At 38.0% G+C, this 20,363-nt stretch overlaps 1 long non-coding RNA gene across 2 annotated transcripts in view; it reads right to left on the minus strand.

Annotated features, from left to right (window-relative positions):
- The window catches only part of LOC121470553 (uncharacterized), an 80,810-nt gene that overhangs the window by 23,708 nt on the left and 36,739 nt on the right, over positions 1 to 20,363 (minus strand). The window contains exons 2-3 of one of the 2 annotated variants that reach the window (XR_012057937.1): positions 10,099 to 10,231; positions 4,216 to 4,325 (exon numbers count right to left, since the gene is read on the minus strand). This is a non-coding gene — a long non-coding RNA (uncharacterized lncRNA). Of the gene's footprint in view, positions 1 to 3,547; positions 4,326 to 10,098; positions 10,232 to 20,363 lie in introns of those variants that run through there. The other variant, XR_012057935.1, reaches the window with a different exon arrangement.

Here is a 20,363-nt window from a genome sequence, read left to right on the forward strand (position 1 = left end):
CCAGGAGGAAAAGAAGAGCCCACGCACAATGCACCAGATGTGCACAACTGTGTGTACAGAGAATAAATCTTCAAGACAGGCTGCAGTAATGTATTTTTCTTCACCCCTTACAATGTGCTTGAGAAGTGTGCCTTCTAGGCAGAACTCTGAGAAGGATGAATATATGTGATCCTCAGTCTGAAATGCCTGTGTGCCTGTGCTCACCCTCTGTGAGCTCCTCAGCTGTGCCCACACTCAGTCCTGGAGGTGACACTGCTGCCTGTCTGCAGGGCACTCTGCTGCTTCTTCCTCCAGAGGACATCCCCTTCTCATGCTATTTATGGGACTTCCAAACAATGTAATTTGCTACTACACAGCTGCTTAGTTGCAAATAACCTAGTGTTACATAGTTCTGATAGTCTTTAATGTTTGTGTGAGGAGGGAAAGGAGGCTTTACAAACACTGCTGTTGTGAGGGTTCACTTGTCATTGAGGTACCCCAGCTTTATCACTTACAACCATTAGGAGCTGAAACCATGCTTTGGTGGCAGTCAGTAAGATCAGAATAAGACCAGAATAAATACCTGTTGCTTTATCCTCTGATTTATTGCTTAATAGCATGATAATATATTTTTAAAATTTATTCTAGAAATTATTGTCTGCCTAGACATTACTTTATGTTAGCTTTTTTTTTTTTTTTTTTTTGTAGAACAGTGCACAGTGAGGAATTTATTCTGGAAGAAATTTCTTAAATATTGATAGAATGCAAGTGGCACCTTTATACTGACTGCCTTTCATTATTCAAGACAGGAATGCTGCATTGTGTTGGTGTGTTTTAAAAGAAAAAAGAGGAGTTTTTTTACATGCTTGTTTTTAAATGTTTAACATGGAATTTAACTAGTGGCTCATATGGCATTAACTACTCTGAAATATATACTGTTACTCAATATGTATTTGTCCTTTCTGATGTTAAAAGCTATGAATATATAAAGCAATCAAGATGAATCCTACTTATTGCTCACTTTCTCATGTGCAAATCCATAGACCTCAAGATTTACTATGAACAGCTGACAGCTGGTAAAAATAACTCTCAGTTAGAATTGTATGTGCTTAAAACTGTACCTGCCTGCAAAACTTCTATAAAACTTCATGCTAAATCTTGTGATTCCACAAAGATATTTTTCAATAATGAGACAGAAGATGAAATGCCTGAAAAGAATCAGCTCTTGTTGACACATGCATTAAAATGGTAAAAACCCCTAGTCTTAAGCCTTCAAGTTGAGTAGAGTTTTGAAAATTTTACCTAGAAGTGGGAATCCTAGATGTTTATAAATAAAGTGGTGACATTTTTAACCTTTTTTTGTAAAATGTTACCTTCATGTAGAAAGAAGTTATTTTGTGCCCTGATTCTATTCACCTCTCCGCCCTTATTTGTGGTTCAGTTCATGGGGAACCAACAACCCGTGATAGGTCTGCAGGCCATGTTTTTTCTTCATGTAGTCCCTACTCAGCCACAACTTTGCTGCAGTTTGGTTACATATTCATTTTGACAGATGCACTTCAAAGTTTTGTTCAAATTTCAGCAACAAAAAACCTCCTCATCCTAGTTACAGCTCATTATTAGTGACTGTTTATGTTATCTCAGGGCTTGCTAGACCAAGAAACTGTAAGCACTACACTGAGCATTAATGAGTGTATAATCTTATGCAGAATAAGGCCTGGTAGTTTTGGCTACAGTGTTGCCTATAAGTCAAAACACATCAAAGTAAGCTTACAATAACTTGGCCTCAGCCTTCAAAACTGCTTTTATATATGATTAGGATAATTTACATCACAGGATTATATACCCTGTTTGGGAAAGGTTTGTAGACAGAGCTGGAGGCAGTGGAGGGACTGTGCCAGAGGATGCTTAGATGAGTTGGCCTGAGTGCCAGTTCTTGTTTGTCTCTGGTAAAAGCTTGCCCTTTTTCGGATCACAACCTTATCCAAGTATCTGGGCAGAGGGGTGGATAAGCTGTGTGTGTGGTGGTTTGCTTGTAACCTTCTTCCACTTACACTGCTATAACCATGTTAGGCCATGCTGACATCAAACACTTTTGATGAAATGAAATTTGTATAGATGGTAGATTTAATTCTGGACAAATAAATGAGATTTTTATGCATAGAGGGCATATGAAATGCATAAAAATGCATTTCAATCACTAACAATCTCTGACAATATGGTTTAGAAAACTCACGTGTGCCAGCCAGAGGAAAGTGAATTTTGTATTAATTTTCAGAGAAAACATGATAAGATGGAAATGGAAATCTGCAGGGGCCAGCCAGATTCCAGAGGCATTGCATTTTCTTGCCCTTTAGGAAATGTGTGGGAGAGAAGCATTTTCATGGATCTTACAGCACAGCACTTGGCACTTGTAATAATGATGAAATGGTTATAGGTACACCAGCATTTAATGGAGCAACTCTTCACCAGCTCTGCTTCTGTATTTGAAGAATTCAGTGGTATCAGGGGAATCCTGGCTGCCTTAAGCCCAGAGAAACTTTTTCCTGGGTCCTCTGTGCTAGAAGGCTTAAACTAGCAAGGAGTGATAAGGCCTTGCCTTCTTGAGCTTCTTAAGGTTTCATGGTTGCAGAGGCAAAGTGACTTACAGCTCTCCTACAGCCTTTAAACCTTTTTATGCATATAAAATTTGGAGTGCTGAAGTGCTAAATTGGCTGAGCTCTAAGCCAGTTTACCTCTACATGCATAATAGTTTAAGCAGTTGAACACAGTCAGAGGTTCCTGTTGAGGACAAAGCGCCTGTAAAACATCTGTGGCTGGTAGATTTCCTGTGCTTTGCTTCACATCTTGCTGGCCAGAACCTGTAGCCTGACATAAATGCAAAGACATTGTGACTTCACCAGGAGAGATAAATCTGCTGGTTTGAAGGCTATTGTATGTTGAATTTGTTTTAGAACTCACTTTTTTAGATATCTGCTATCTATGTATCAATGTGGCTATCTAGATAATTTTGTGAGCCAGGGGACAGAGCTCCCCACAATTTTCTCTTTAAAGGTATGGCAATATTGAGCTTGCTGTGACTTGAAAAAGATGTGCTTTAAAAAACTGGAGCTATGGAATAAATTCTTTCTTTCAGTTACCTCAATATTTATTAACTCAGGAATTAACATAGGGCAGCTTGGTAGCCAGAAGTGCAGAAGGGGGAAGATGGGCTTCCCGAGCAGCAGAATGAACACTGAACAAGAGATTTGAAAGCAAAAGATAATATTTCTAAGCTTATTACCACCACCTTCGTGATCAACAAGAGTAACTACGCAGCTAAGGCCCAGCTAACAACCCTTTCACATGCAGAGTCACTGTGTCTGATGGCACTGGCAGTGCAGCAGCTGTAGAATAGATTAGTCCAAGTGAGGGGCTTTGCTTGTTTGTGTGTTTTGTTTGTTTTTTTAGTTTACAGATAGTGAAGTTAAGTAATGGAATGCTAGGTTTGTACAGGTACTTTTCTGACAATGATCATAAAAATGCTCAGATTTCTCCATATGAAAAGCCATCAAGAGATCCAGGAAAAACTAAGAAAGCAAGAAGAATGACAAGTATTTTTTTTTTTTTTTTTGCAAGCAAGGAATAGTGGGTCTGCAGCTGCTTTTTAAGGTGTGTTCTGCTGAATTATGAAACAAGATGAAGCTTATTAGTTTTCAGACATAAAACTGCATTGTATGGTTGACTATTCTTTGTTGCTATTCTTTCAGTTTTCACATTCAAAATCATGCATGAACTAATTCTTAGGACTGAAATATATACTATGGAATTCCCTTTAGCCTCACAGGCATTTGGTCCTTGAGATCACAAACTCAACCAGGCTGCCACCAATCCTGTCTCCTTTAATGAGCTCATCCATTAGCACTGGATAATTCAACATGCAATATGAATTTATTAAAAATTAATGAAGAAAGTTCAGAATTCAGGTTTAGTTCTGTGTTTTTGGTACAGTTGACTAATATTTCTAAAAAGCTAAGCCTGTGTCCAGTGTTCTTCAGGGATCTAATATACAAACAGGAAATGTGCATGTCTAAAAGTGCTATAAATCAACACTTCCATGCACTGCTAAAATATTCAGCTCCTTAAGACAGGGAATTTCAAAGGACAAGCAGGAGGCCTGTGATGCTCTTGTGGAGCTCCAGGGGTACCACTACCAGATTTTCAGACCACATGCAACTCGTACATGGTCCCACTCACCCACTTTCCAACACCTTGGGCACAGAATTTTATTGCTATCAGTATTCATAGCAATATTTTTGCACCACTTCGTTTTAAGTACAGGTGCTATTCTCCGCTTGTCAAAATACCTGTAAAATAAATGAAACAGAAAGAGGGAGATTTTTAACACAGCTCGACTTCTTAAGTGTGGTTAAAATATTCTTCAGATAAAAATGGTGCAAATAAGCAAATGGCATTTCAATTAAAAAATACAGTTGCTCTTTTAATTGTGCTAATTTGTTTCTAGCTAATATTGAAAGAAGACATGATTAATGCCTTCATTATGAGTTTATTGTTAATAAATGAGGAATCCTTCTCAATTTATTAGCAAATAATGGATATTGTTGGAAAAAGGGAGAGACAAATGTCAGCATCTCAGAAAAAATATTAATGAGAATCATGATTCTGCAAGGCTCTATTTTTACTGTATGATTCTTTTGCCCCTACTGAAAAATTTAAGAATTGCTTCAATTTTTAATACAATAGTTACAGAAGATGATATCTTATTTACTTTAATTCCTTATTTAGTTAGGTAAAATGTTCAAGATTATTATATTTCAATATTATTACATATTATTTGATTTCTGTGAAACATGGATGAAAGGACGTGGACAAAATTTCCTAAATGTCAGGGAAAATAACACCTTCTGAACCAGTAACCTGAATTTGTTACTCCTGAGTGTGAGTAAAAAATAAAGCAAAAACTTAAATATTTAAGAATTTTAGAATATATTCTGTATCAAAACATTTTTTAAGCTATAAATAATGCTGGATAAATTTGTTCCTTGCAATGAAATGTGATTTTTTTACTATAAAATTATAAATATACCCAAAGAAAAGGCTGTAACTCCTTAGTGTAGAGCCAAAAGAAAATCAAATGAGTAGGTGTTGTAACAAAGAATAGGATGAATTTCTCCTTGTTAAAAAAATCAGATAGCAGACACACCAGATCTTTAAAAGTCAGATACTCTTAAATTCCTCATCTCCTTGGCACATAAATGCCAACAGAGCTGCAAATGGGGCAAGCACCTGACCTCTGTAATTTCTATAATGTGACAGAGCAGGGACTTCAGAATCCCTGTTGAAATGGTGTTTCCAAAAGTGATGTCAAAGTAATCTTCTACCCTGCCCCTTAATGCAGTTAATAAGATACTGAAACTCTGCTGTAATCCAAGTCACTAATTGTTCATCCTCTTCTATGCCAGACTGTTTTGACAGTGAATTCCTAGATAAGAGACAAAAATCTAGCCTTCACTGGCAGAGAGAAATATAATATGAATTAAAATTTGTTAATACCTCTGTGACAGTTTCAGGACTGCTCTTTAGATGATTTACCTTTAAATGAGGTATAAAACTGTCTTCATTTAGATAAAGCTTAGTTACGATTATCTCTCCTTGCCAATTGGGATTCACTAATATCTCTTGTTTTTGTATGGAAGATGTTAGCAGTATAGGATGGAGCAAAGCAAGGCTTGCTGCTATCTTCATGGGATGAATTTATTTTTCTAGCTGATTTAGACTACAGTCTCAAATGCAGTGGTCACTCTCAGACACATGGTCCTTGTTAAAAAAGAGCATAAGGATGAATCTATATATAAAATGCTATGCTTTTATTTTCCCTCCAGAAAAATATTCATAATTAAGAACAGTTGTTGCTTAACATACTCTCAATGATAGCATTTTCCAAGGTCTTCCACATTGCCAAAATAACACTGAAAGAATTAACACTTGTTTCTCAACAAATTATAAGCCCCAATCCTTTTACTCGTTGGGAAGATAAAACTTAATTATCAGGGTATTTTCCAGATAATTCTATGTTCCAATCTCATTTAAAGAGGGTAACAATTGTTATGGCCTTACAGTTAATTTAAATAATGAAAAAAGCAGCTGTAGTTTAAATGAAATTGTTTCTAGAAAAAACAAAATGAGGTATTGCATTCTATCAATTTCAGAAACTATTTTGAATATTCTGATTTCCAAATGGACATCAAGAACTGGTGTGCAAAGAAGAAATAAAAATGGGTCAGAGTGAGATAGACTTTGGATAAACAAAATTAATATGGACTCTGGGCCACAGATGTTGAAATAAAAAGTAGACAGCGATTACACACAATTGGAGACAGCAGTTAGTACTAAAACTCTATCAAAAAAGAAAGGCTAAATTAGGATTATCACAGGGCAGAATTTACAGAGCTGCTCCAGAGCATCATTGTTGTGAACAACGGCATTAAAACAAAATATCTTCAATGGATGTATGTCCTTTATCCTCTCTGCACATAAAATGTGAATGCTCAAATGTGAGTGCTCCTGCCTTCTTGCAATTCAGCCAGATCCCTGGGCTGTCCCTTCCCTCTGCAGCCTCCTCTGCTCTCTAGTCACCATTTGGGAAAAGCCCTGAGGATGTCAGTGCTTCCAGGTTGTAACTGTGCTGCTCAGCTGTGTGTATTTGCTGGCTAGTGTGTATTTGCTAAGCTGCCACCAGAGCAAAGAAAATAGATAATTGTTGAAATTGGGTGGCAAAATTTGTGTTAGATGAGGCACCAATTTGTGCTGCTCTCTCTATTCAACTGTCTGTGCTCATGACAGTATTTCCTTTGAGACTGTGCTCTGGCAGATTTGTTGGACCTGGCTAATGACTTCAGCAGCTAAAGGGGAAAGATACTGAGAGGTTTACAGAGAAAAGGGCAGGCATGCGGTATTTTCACTCCTTGAGAAGCTGAGGGGAAAGAATAAAACTATTTAAAAGAAATTTTTATATTCAGCATATGATTTACTGATTTTTTAATATCTTGAGGATAGTGATGGGGCAAAGCTTCAAGTATTCAGGAAACAGATCCAGAAGTAAGTTTTTCCTGTTCTCATCTGTGCCATTAGAAAAGAAAGTTTAGTGTGTGAGACCCCAGCTGAGCAGACAAAAACCTGCACACCAGGGTAAAGTCCCTTAGAGCAGAAAACAGTACATAGCAGTACATAAGAGCTATACTGCACCAGACAGGCTGAGGACACTGGAGAAAGAGAAGAGAGGGAGAGCAGGAAGAATTTACACAGAGCAAACTACAGATTACTGTAATACATGGTAACACTTTCATCTTACCAAATAGTTTCATAATAAAACCACCAAGTACAGTACAGCAGTGGTCACAGTCCCCCAGGTCCTGATTTCACCTGGTATAGAGTTCATTTCCTCAGTAGCTAGTGCAGTGCTGTGTTTGGAATTCAGTAAAAGAACAATATTGATAACACATTGAAATTTTAGTTGTTGCTGAGCAGTGCTTACATTTAATTAGGCACTTTTCAGGGTGTCATGCTCTGCCTGTGAGCAGGTGCACAGAAAGCCAGGAGGGAACATGGCCAGGACAAGTGACCCAAATTATCCCAAAGGATGCTCCATACCATAGCAAGTAATTCCCAGTATTTCACCTGGAGGGAATTGGCTGGGAGGGGCCAAATGCTGCCTGGGGATGGGCTGAGCAGATGTGAGTGTGAGGATAGCGATTGTATCATGCCTCACTTATTTCTCGTGGGTTTTATTCCTCTCTTCCTCCTTTTGATTGCAATTATTATTGCTATGGTTATTATGCTTTTATTTTAGTTTATGTCCATTATTAAACTGTTCTTATCTCAACCCAGAGGTTTAATATTTTTTCGTTTACAGTTCTCCTCCCCATCCTATTGTGGCAAGGGGAAGGACTAAGCAAGTAGCTGTGTGTTGCTTAGTTTCCTGCTGTGTTTAAACCATACACTTTCAATTCCATAAAGTCTCTATTATTTGCCCAGGAAACTTTGTCTCCAATACATCACACCCTTTGTTAGCTTCCCACTAGACCACTGCTGTCTAAAGGGGGAATGCCACCAAGACTCAGGGGGGCACCTAAGCTCATGAGGTAATTCATGTAACCTTACTTAAAGCATTAAGCATTAAGGCTTTTTCCAGTCTCTCCCAACAGACTGGAGCATGTCATGTTTAGTGCCCTTTCCCCAAGTGAGCTCTCCCATCCTGGAGAAAAAGCATAATGGCCCTGAACAAAGGGATTAAAAAACTGCTGAACATCAGCTAGCAATTTCTGTGGCAGAATTACATTTACCACAGGGTAGAGTACCTTCTCAACTTAAGAGTAGGAAGATTGGTGAAAACATTTTTTGGTGTGTGGGTGTGTGTGTGCCCACACAAGGGCTGACATTTCCCATTCATTCTGCTTCAGTATATGCTGTTTGGATTCCCATGTATGAATATCATCCTCTGTGAACATAAACACTGTCATTGTTCTTTTTAGGATTGTGTATGAAGTTTGAAGGTCTCGATAGTTTTATCCAACTTTTCAAAATTTTACCCTTTTATCTGCAACTATAAAATACTTTGAGAAACATCTTTGGTGCACTTGAATTAGAGGAAAGGTTCAGTTTCACAGCTCTGGTTTAATCCAAGCTGTTGCACACTTGCCAGTAGCAGCGTTTGAAAGTCACATAGTTTAACTTTCGAAGACTGATCATAGATTTACTTAAGCTGTCTAGACAGTTGTTGTGTTTTGTACTCCAGCTTTCCAAAATAGGTGTCTAAATGGTGCTTTCCTTTTGCCTCTGACTAGCAAGGGAGAATAGTTGAGACCAGATCAATAATTTAAAAGACTTGAAGAGGCCATGACTGCTTGCAAAAATGAAAATAAGGCATCTCATAAGACTGATGGACTATTGCTTCTCAGGCCTTAAATCCAGTGCATTTCGTTTCCTGTGCTGATATTTCCAGCCCATTTTAGCAGCTATCCTCTCCCTGGTACTCTGTTTCTCTTTGGTAACTGAGAATTCAACGTATCAATTTTCCTGTTATAAAAGGACCATGTGGAAAAATAAATAAAAACAATATATAAACTGAAAAGAAACTGTGAACAAGACAGAAAAAAAATACTAGTCCTAGATTTTTTTTTTTACAGAAGTAAATACTCCCCCAGAGTCTGAAATATGATACAAAATAAAAAGGATCTTTTAATCTGCAGGATAAGGCTGTGCTTTGTGCAGAGGAGTGAGAATTTATGGCAGTTTGTTTTGTGGTAAGTGATAGGGCAGAGCAGTGAAAAAGAGATCCCTGTTGAGCACAGCTAGGCTCCATCATGCACATCTCATCCTGCAGTTAGGGATGCCCAGGCTGGCTCTTGGTAACTGGTGTGTGCTCTCAGCACCGAGCTGCTACCCTGGACCATTGCCTGCACTGCCAGATCAGGGCAGCTTTCCACCTTGCTGAGAAGCAGAAATTTTACCTCACCACGGAGACATCTACACAGCCTCTGCTTTGAGAGAAATGTCCATTTTCTCTGCATTGTGGAAAACACACTGGAAAATCTGTGTTTATCCAGGAATGGGCTTGCTACTGGCTTGAATGCCTGGGAGTCTGGCTCTCAGAGAGGTTTTCTCATCTTGCTCAAGTCTCTTCACAGGATCCAGCACATTCTGAGTCATGTATCTGGCAGGATGTGAGAGCACAGGAGCTAAGACTGGGACATTTTGGCACTCTGGTGTGATGCTTTGGCTCTAAAACCAGGTTAGAGGCTGGGATAGGGTAGAGCCTTCTCAGGTTCAACAATTATCTTCCTTGGAAGGAAACCTGTGGCACAGTTAACAAATAAAATACAGATACTGCAGCAGGAAGGTGCCTCTGGGTCCAAGTGTGATGCTGGACATGCCAAGCACACTATGAAATACAATGCTTCTATCACCAGCTTCTATCCTCGCCTCAAGACACTCATTCTGCAGAGAGAAAGCAGCCCAAGACTTCTGACTGGTAGCTAAATTCACACAAAAGATAGGGCAGTGTCCAGCAGAGATGGATCAAGAATTTGCTCACTCTGCTAAAAACACTGACTACTTTACCTCAGGGAAATTGGACACCGCGTTGTGAAGCTGAGAAGAAACAACTTTCAGGGGAAATTCTGCCTCCATAGAAGTGTCAGGGTACTGGCAGATATTGCTTTTACTGCCAATTTCATTTGAGTGGTACTTACACCTGTAGGATGGACAAAGAGATGAAATTTGTAAGATAGAAAAAAATAAATAGTACAAAAGCAGAGACTACTATGGCACTCTGTTCTATAGTGAGGTATTTCTGGTAAGAAATGAAAGTTCATGCCATGGACAGCAACAAAACAATGACTGTATATTCCTATCTCAACAGCACTCAGAGATGTCATTTGGCTTTATTAAAGAAAAAAGGCATGTTTCCTACTTCTTTAAAAATCAAAAATTCTTCTAATCACAACTATCTTTCAGTCTGTCATTCTGATATGCAAGTGCAATTATTTAGCCACACAAACATTTTGTGAACAAAACAGTTTAAAGAAATAATGAACAAAAAATGAATGGAAAAAATACTCAGCAGAAAATCTCTTTTAATCCTCTCAATACTTTCACATTAATGTGTATTTCTTTGCATTTTGTATTTTAGATGAAGGCAAATTTTGTTGGATTTTTGGAAAGTCAGGAGAAAAGTCTGCCTACATCAGAAATAATTGTGCTGTAGAAACAATTATCATAACTTTGGAGTAGTTTTTATTGTCTTTTATTAATGTAAGCATATGTGTTTGATTTGAATGTGAATTAACTTGTCGTTTTTTCAATATTTTTTTAAAGAACTTATTCAGATTAATTTATTTACACTTATTGTGTACCCCCTTAATGGCATAGGAATTTAGCCTTGGCTGTAAAAGCATGGTTTAGACATGGTTTTATTTGGATTTTGAATCTGCTCTGACCAGCCTGTGGGCATGCAACATGAATCTAAACATAGGAAGTCTGACCTACCAAATGAATACAGGTGGTACAGATGACCTGCATGTGCAGGAAAGACTACTTGTTGGACTAAAGAACATTTGTAGAGGAAATGCATAAGAGGTAATAAATGACAAATAAATTTGATTTACTGCATTTATTCTGCCTAGAAGTTCTTTTGTGTTAAATGCCCTGAATTCAGAGCAAGTCAGGTTCACTTTGCCCGTTGAGATGAACTATGCAAATCCCAACTGTAATTTATATTTTATAGCTTGGGTGTTGCTGTAGAAATAGAATTCTTCCATGCATGTATTTTGGCATCTATTTATTGCAACTGTCTAACAAAAAACAAACCTCTTTGTTTTGCAATCACATTGACATACATTAAGGGAAGCAGATTTGTAATTTGTCATTTTGTAATGATCTCATTAAAAACGATGAGGATGCTTACCCAATCATCATGTCAAAGTTGATTTAAACTCTGTATACAAGGTACAAGACATTAGATGCATTGGTATATGGCAAAGCCCATTTAGATTCATTCTAGCTGTAGGTGTTGTAGACATCTGTTTACAGACTTGCTGCTCTAGACCAGGCTCCTGTTACAGACATGGAGAAAAATTCTAAAAGAGATCAGAAGTCTAATGCCTACAAATACCTGTTTCTCTGCACTAACTATAAAGGGAGCTCTGCTGTGTGATAAACTCAATTGTACAGGTAGTATTTGAAGATATTTAAAGTTCCTGCCTTGTTCAGTGTTTTCTGTAGTAACAGAGGGGTTCACGTCCCTGGCACAGAAGCTTGGTGCATATAAGATGCAGCTTACAGACACGACTTGCATTTATAACAGAAATGTTTTTGTTGTTATCCATTATTATGATCAGAAACCTGGATTTCTGAAATATTTGAGCCCAAATATTCTGTTTCCTCAAGACAAAAACAAAAAAAGATGTTTAATCTCTAAATTTAGAAAACATTAAGATGAAAAATATGGCCAGCAATGAGGAATCAGTTTTAAAATCAAGACAACCTAGTACAAATTCAAGAGGCTTTAGGAAAAGGTTAAGAAAAGTAGAAACAAACAGTAGTTAAAATAGTTTAAGATTTAAAGGCACAGGGCACTGTTGAAATCTGACAATAGCAATTTTCTTAATGGCCTTCTATTTTTTCATTTCACACAACTTAAATCTTCCCCCTCCCATGCTAAGTACGGAGGATTTACGATTGTAAAGTATTACATTCCCTTGGTGATAATTGTAGTTTGCCATTTATTTGGCAATAATTGCTTATCTTTTTGTTCCACTCTAGGGAGCATCTGAGGACACCAGCTGGCTGAACATTATTCTCCCTCCATCATCTGTATTTATAGACAAATAAAAGAAGCCTTTGGGAAGAACTAATGGTTTCTTTTAACCTTAAAGTGTGCCCCTTGGGATAGTATGACCCTTCTTTTTTAAATCCCATGCTTCCTGCTCTGAAATTTTCATGACTACAGTATAGTTCCCACTATACCAGTATGTGTCCCAAATAATTCCATCTCCAGATCAAACATCAGGCATTTTTTCGTACTCCAAATTCTCCTTACTCTCTTGATATTAAGCTGGAAATCTAATAACATTTTTTCACTTTTAATCTTGGTGAAGTGCCTCCACTGCAAAAAGACAATAAAGCATTGTGCTAGTAGTTTGAACAGTCATTTGTCATCCATGGAGCAATTATGCTCTTTCTGCTAATAGTGCCAACACTCTGCTTTGAAGCAGAAACTACCCTCAACCAAGCCCAGCTAATGTGTATGTATCAAAAATGATGTTTCTGAAGCAAAATCTCAGGTACTTTAGGTATTCCTATTTCCTCCCCAAGACACCTGCTTAAGCTGATGAATGAGAAACTGCCACTCTCCGGTATAATTATTGTCTGAAACAATATTTGCTGATAGCTGACTGTCCTTAATATTGATTACCTGGAAAGGTCAGCATGATTCCTTGGTATTTTATTGCTTTATAAATAGAAATGGCAAAGGCAAAACATGAAAGGTAGCAGTAAGGAGATTAAATAGAATTAAAACTCTGAGAATTGGAAAGGCAGTGAAGATATCTCAGGAAAAAATATCTGTGCAGAATAGCAAGAAAAATTTATTCGTTTTATGTGATGTATACACATAATTAAAAAAAGTGTTATGAGGAGTAAGATAGAAAGCCAAGAGAATTGAAAATATGCCACCAAGAATAATCAAGAAAAGGTCACATTTTCACTTAGATTTAGAAAGTATCTTAGTTGCAGGCATAAGAAAGAGACAAAATGTTATTGAATCGGTGCATATAGCAGAACCACACAGGTATTTTGAGCTACATGAAGTGTCTCAGCTATTAAAGTTAAAATGAGAATTTCAGTCAGCAGCAGCATTTTACACCCAACAGTCAACAATACTCTAGAAATGGCTTAAGTCATAAATGAGCCTGTGTCCTGGCTCTGCCCAGGGCAGGGCTGATCCTTGCAGAAGCCAGGAGGGGCATGGCCAGAGCACAGAGGTTGTTTTACACCACGTCACATCTTTGCCAAGGTGGGGAGAGGGGAGTTTTTCCAGGAGAGGGGGTTTCTTCTGGTCAGTGACTGTGGCAGTGGGAGTGCTTGGGTGACACCGGTTCTGAGCAGGGGGGAGTGGGCAGGGAAGTGTGGCTGTGGTTGGGCTGGGTTGGGTCAGGCTCTGTGGTGACCATTTTGCATGTGAATCACTCTCTCTCCTTTGTACACTTTTGTTATTAACATTGTTCCTGTTACTGTTTGTTTTCTTATCTCGTTGATGTTTCCAATACATTTTTTCTTATTTCAGCCTGTGATCTTCCTCTTTTGTGCCTCCAGTTCTCCTCTCCAACTTGACACAGGGGAGAAGGAAGGTGGGCGAGCGGCAGGTCTGGAGAGTCTCAGTGGGAGCCCTAAATTGGGGAGTACCATTCCTAAACCCCAGCCTAATAGCTCATCCTGGTTCATATTTTGTTCTCATAATTTATAGTCTTTCTCAAAGTTGTCATATGCTGTCTAGAAAGCATCGTGTTTTACCTCTAAATAGGAAAAGGTCCCAAGAGGTTTTCTGCTAAGTGGCACTGCCAAAGTGCTGAAGACTTCATGCTTGGAGGTCTCTGACCATTGTAATATGCAGATGTAGCTGAGAGTTCTTAGCAATACACAAAAAGAGAAATAGTCACTATTAGTTTTCCTGAACCTGTTGCATGTCACCACCACCTGAAATCCACTGCCACTGACCAATTGTTCCTGTCAGTCAGGGAAATATATTGGCTCCCTTTGTTGCTTTGTTTTCAGAAGAGGCTGGAGAGGGAATCCCCACTGTGAGGATTCGTAGCTGTCCCAGTTTACCTCACAAGCTGAAAGAATTGCCACCTAAGGTATCATTCTATTATCAATTCTGTTATCAACATGCATCAAATCACATCTCATTGTACTGCCACTAAGCAAAACTAGGACCTATTTACTACACAGTGTGTGCATTTCTCGTATTATTGCAACTTAAAAAATTATCTATAAGCTATGAAGAAATAGTTCTGAGAAACTATCCCTCCATGCCAATAAATTGTTTATGCTGCTTTAATTTGCATCAAATGACAAGATTGAAACAAAGAAGCCTAAGTATTGATGGTGTTGGGATTGTCTTTTGGCCTGGTACTCTTTGTGATAGTCTTTTTGCTGACGTATAGTTAACACTCCAAAGGGATTCCAGTCCTCCTACACCACTCCTATCCTTTCTCACTAATCTGGAATAGGAGAGCTGCAAAAAAGCCCCAAAACCCAAAGCCAAACTCTCCCTGTCTCTGACAGTGAGACTCTCTTTTTGAAACTATATTAAAAAAAGAATAATTAAAGCTTTCCATGAAAGAAACAACATTTGGATTAGGTTGTTAATTTCAGTTTCTGCTGAGGAAATTTCAGCTCACTTAAATTTGGTGCTATTTTTTACTTCTGGTTTTCTAGATATTTATAAGCCAGTTTTCACCTGAAATTGCTAGAGGAGTGTGTGTGACTTCAGGAAAGCATTGCAGAGGTGACAAAAATATCATGGTCCTACCTTTATGGAGACTAAATGCAACACCTCTCGTATCCCACTGTTCCTGAGATTTCAGGATGTGAATGGGTGCGAGAGATCTGTAATACAGAGCAGATCTTCAGCTGAGAGGTGAAGCAGTGAGATGAAGGTTCTGGCAAGATGTTTGTTCTGCCCAGTAGCAGGACTATTTTTCCTTTTCACCTTTCAAAGTCCTGCAACTTCAGGTTTTGAATCCTTTCATGACTTGAGGATCTCAAATGGCACAAATCATCCAAGCATGCCATCTTACATTTGCGTCAGGCTAGGTACTTATCAACAGCCCTCTCAAAATATTATTTTATCATTGCAATTATCTAAGCTCCCTTAACAGATCAGAGTGCAGCCATCTGCTCTGCACTGGGCTAACCCTGAAGCCTAAGAAAATGTTACAACTCATGAAAATCACGGCTGCTTATTTACTTAATCATATTAAATGTAAAATATTATCTTAGTTCTTTCCCAGATGAACGAACTTCATATTGTTTTCTGGAAAAGATTCAAGATGTTTGCATCAGGCTTTGGAAAGCTGTATTGGTGTTAAATACCAAAGAGGCTATCACTGATGAAATTACAATATAATGAAAGTAATCCCAATTTCAGCACCAGGTGGTTGCTGCAGATTTTTATAATTGTAAAGTCCTTGACTGGGCTTGATTCAACCTTTATATAAATATTTGATAGAACTAGAAATTTACCAAAGGGCATAATGAAAGGTTTACATTTTCAAACACTTGTGCTTTAGAGAAAACTACTTATATGAATATTTATTTTTTGATAACATTTGGTTTTATATTTATTTTTGGGGTAAATTACCAGTTCATATGTGGTGTGATATATGTACATGAAAACCAGTAAAATGTACACTTACTGCAAGTAAATTGAAGAATCTCAAGGCAGTGTATTTTCTCAACTATATTAACATTAACTAAAAATTAAATCCTTAGGCACTAAAAGTTTGAATTTACTCTAATTAATTAAAAGCAACAGGCAATGTATAGCTGAACAGTAAACTCCTGAAAAATGTCAAAGAGTTTACATTTGGATATTTAAATTCACTGGAGGTAAAGTAAGAACATTTTGCTAAGAAACTTGAACCCAAATTACAAGAAGCTCAGTACACCAAATGTTTAAAGATGAAATATTCAATCTCAGTTAGATATTCCTCCCTGCTCCTTTCTATACACTGCTGTTTTCTTGTCCTGAGTCAGACTTTTGGTATAAATGCAAATCTGGAAACTAAGAAGTATCATGACACATATCTGGAGAAATAAAATAAGACTACTTTGTCTCAAGTATGAGTTCTTTACATTGATGGGCTCTCAAGGGTGATTCCTGACCAAAGTGAAAACGATAAACAACAGTCCTGACATCAAAGCAGTTTTTCTTCAATCCCATTCACTTGTTGAATTACTTTTTTTCTTACTGTTTTCCCACTACTGTCTCTACATTTCCTAACATAACTGTCTTTAAAAATGTTGTGCCTGTTTTGAGTCTGCATCTTGCTAAAAATAACACTTGCTACACCTGGCAGAGTCAGACAGCACCTCAATTTTTGACAATGCCTTCTCTTCAAAATGGGGTTTGACAGGTGTATTGGACCAGGGCTAATGCCAAAGGCACCACAGTAGGATAATAATTTCGGAGCCACTGAGGATAACTACTAATCACAGCCTCTGAAGGAGCAGATGGAGTCTATTTGGTATCAACTGACAGCCTAACATTAGCTCAGGCAAATTTCTTAACCTGATGAGAGGCCAAAATAAAGATGACAGTGTTCAGGTGTTACAATTTGTTGAACAAAGGTGTACCTAAGTTCATAGTGCTGTGGGACTCACAGTATTAACTGTGCACAGCTCTGCTTCTGGACCATAAACAAATGCTGCTTTGCTTAGCAGAGAGCAAGGTTTGGGACTTTTGAAGCCAGACATAGTCTGTGCAAAAGAAATACTGGAATACAGAAGGCAGAAGATATTGGGGATCCATTCAAGGATTTAGCTTCTCCAAGACATATCACAGTTTTTTAGAGGTATGCTTTTGCAGGTAGCTACTACAAATTCTCTCAGAGAACAGTTATATTCTCTTTGCTTTGTCAGCAACTCAGCCTAGTTTATTCTTTTGTGTAGTAAAGGCTGGTGTGGTCATGGGAACAATGTGGCTTTCTTTGTACATTTTTTCCAATTAAGATTCATTGATTAGGACTGTGAGAGTTGAAAATTGTACACACAGTAATTTCCCCTCCATTATAGTTTCTAATTTCTAAGATTTCTGCTTATAGCAGATATTATTTTTATTATTCTTTAAAGACTTTCAGCATACTTTTAGTATCATATATCATCCAAATCAAAGTCCATTCACATCTCACAATATGATAACCTTATCCTCTCCTGCACAGACAAAATCTCTTATGCTCATGTCCAAAATTATTAGCACATTCCTGTTTTGTTGTACTGAGTTATCTAACAAAACTGCAAACAATTTTAAGGGCAAATTCTTCAGCATTCTGGACCTTTATCCAACACCAGTAGTTTGTTTTCAGCATAACAATATTGCCTCCTCATCAGACAATTTAATAGACTTGTTATAAATCCTGTATTTCTCTTCATCTTCTCCAGCTGAACTAATTCCTGTTTGTCCCCATGCTTTGTTGAAGTACATATAAATGAGAGCTGCTGAATTTCCCTGCTCTAGTAAAAATCAGTCCTTACCAGAAAAGTTGTCAAATTATTCTCTGAAAATCTCTTTGAAGGTCTGACACCCTGAAATTTATAACTTTTCACGATTTAACACTGTGTCTTTGATTTATTTTCATATCATTTGTCACCTCCTCCTTGTCTAGCTTTTATTGAGTATTTTACTTTTGCAGTCTGCAATGCTGGGTTTGTTCATTTTCTTTGGCTCTTTCTCACCACTTTTCTCCCCATTTTCTGAGGTGATAAGGTGATAGCCAGAGATTAAGTCTGGCTTTGAACTTCCCACAATAGATTGTGAGAATAATCACTATTTAAGCAGGGAAAGGAAAAGGAAGCTCTGCAAGTGTGACAGTATCAGTTGAGGCAGAGCTTCATAGCCCATTATTCACTGATGAACTATGAATGTCATACTCTCCATGCTCACTGGATGCTCTTGCTGGGTATGCCCGGTTTCTATCTGGATCTGGAAGCTCTGATCTACTGCCCCAGGCAAGCTACATGCCCTGGAAGTCTCACTGAGAGATGGAGAGGGGTCCTGGGGGGGGACACAAGTCACTGGTGTCACTTTTTGTGTAGACCGTTGTGGATGTTCTCAGTTCAGTCAGAGAGAAAAAAAAGAGAATTCTCCCAGGCCTAGCCTGGGAAAGTTAGGAGAGGGAATGAAAACAATTATTATCTCTCTTTCTGTTCATGTTGTTTACAGATATGTTCTACCACAGCGTGCTATTCGTAGTGCACCAATGGTGTGAAAGGTTTTCACTTTGAGACCAACCATATTTCACCTTAGTGATCCTGGCTATTAAGGGACGCCACCTCCTGCCAATAAACATTCTTCTTTTTCTTTCTGAGCTGTGTGAGTCTTTTTGTCCGTCCCTGCCTCAACAGCATCAGGCATTATGCTGTCCTTGAGATGTGGGCTCCTGGGCCTTATAGAGAGCACAGAGACTTAGATTCTATTAGAAATGCAACTTCACCCTGATATTGAAAAGTTTAGAATTGAAAAATCTCCAGTGAGACGTATCCAGTTGAGTCACTCTATGGGTATATATATTGCTTGTTGAGCTTTGTTTCACCTCAAGGTCTAGTCATGCTGTTTTTGAAGTTAGCAGGAGTTTTCATACTGAAATGGAAGAAGGTTCTGAGCTGCAAATATGTGCCACAAGACTAGCAGTAAGATTTGACCCCCTTGGGCACTTTGCCATGGAGCCAGGCTGGGCACCTGGACAGATCAAGAGCTGCCATAGGAACCAGTGCTGATTCCTGGGCTTGACAAGCTGTGTCATTCTTACCTTTGCAATTCCTAACCGCCATCAGGAGAAAAAAGCTCAGTGCAAAATGCCACCTGATATATATATACTTCCTGAAATATAAATGTATTCCTATCAGTAGAGTTACTCTTGATCTATACCCATGTGAATGAGAACTGCATTAGCTCTGAAAATCATTCAGCACAGAAAATACTGGTGGGGCTCCCTGCTGTCTCACTAGGATAAAACAGTGTTCTTAAACTTCCACTCCAGGTAACTAAATCCTAGAAATGAGGTCCAAATAATTTTCACCAAGGGAATGTTAACTAAGAAGTACAGGAATCCAGTACATGTAGCAATAAAAATAAAATCAAATACTCAAACAAAAATAAAATACAGTAATAAATTAATTAAAAGAAAATGAAATTTAAAAGTTGCATTAGTGTTCAGGTATGAAAGGAGTAATAAAGTCTTCAACATTTCCTTTTGCTAAAAGCAAAGGAAAACAAACTCCAGTAAGATATTTAGCCAGCATTATTCTTAGTAATAAAAACTACCCTGCTTCAAACAGCAACAAAAACTGTGCATAGTATTTGTTTTTTTAAAGCTGCACAATAAATGCAGACACAAGCATTTGGAAACATACTGATGGAATATAAATGCTGTGGTTCCTGGTACAGAGTCCCAGTAATTTGAGAAATGTGGTGCCTGACTTCTATATTTCTGTCTGGTAATTTATTCACTTCCCAAATCCCTGACAATGCTAGGAAACATAATGTAACTGGTTTTATTGCCTTCGTCAAGCAGTGGTAGTGAGACAGCTAATGGGAAGTAGGCAGTCCCTGGAAAGTAAAAGTGTCTGGAGTTGTCGGTTTTTCAGTCCAAATGCTGCCTACAAATGATTTATTGTACCAAGAGATACAAAAGTTAAGGAACGTGAGAGAAGAGATTTCCAGTCTTTAAATTACAAAGAAAATTATTTATTTCCCTTTTAATGGTCTTACTGTGTTGTCTTAATCTTGGCAACAGGAAGATGTATTGTTGCTTGCTCAGAAGAAAATGGGATATCCTTGGTTTGGTGGAAAACACTTGTATGGATGTTAACCAAACATGACATAATGAAGAACAATGAAGTGTGTAACTAAACATTCTTAATTGGCCAAACACTAGACTCTGTCAGCCAAAACAAGTGAAGATTAAGCAGGAGAGTCAAAAAGGAGCTACAGTGGATTTTTACACACAAAAACCTGTTATAGCATTACTAGTGTAAAGTAATTTTTTCTGGCAGACCAAATCAGGCATACCTAGAATGTTAGCATGACTTTGCAGCTAAAGTTG

The sequence above is a fragment of the Taeniopygia guttata genome, chromosome 1 (assembly GCF_048771995.1).
Source record: "Taeniopygia guttata chromosome 1, bTaeGut7.mat, whole genome shotgun sequence".
Lineage (NCBI taxonomy): Eukaryota > Metazoa > Chordata > Aves > Passeriformes > Estrildidae > Taeniopygia > Taeniopygia guttata.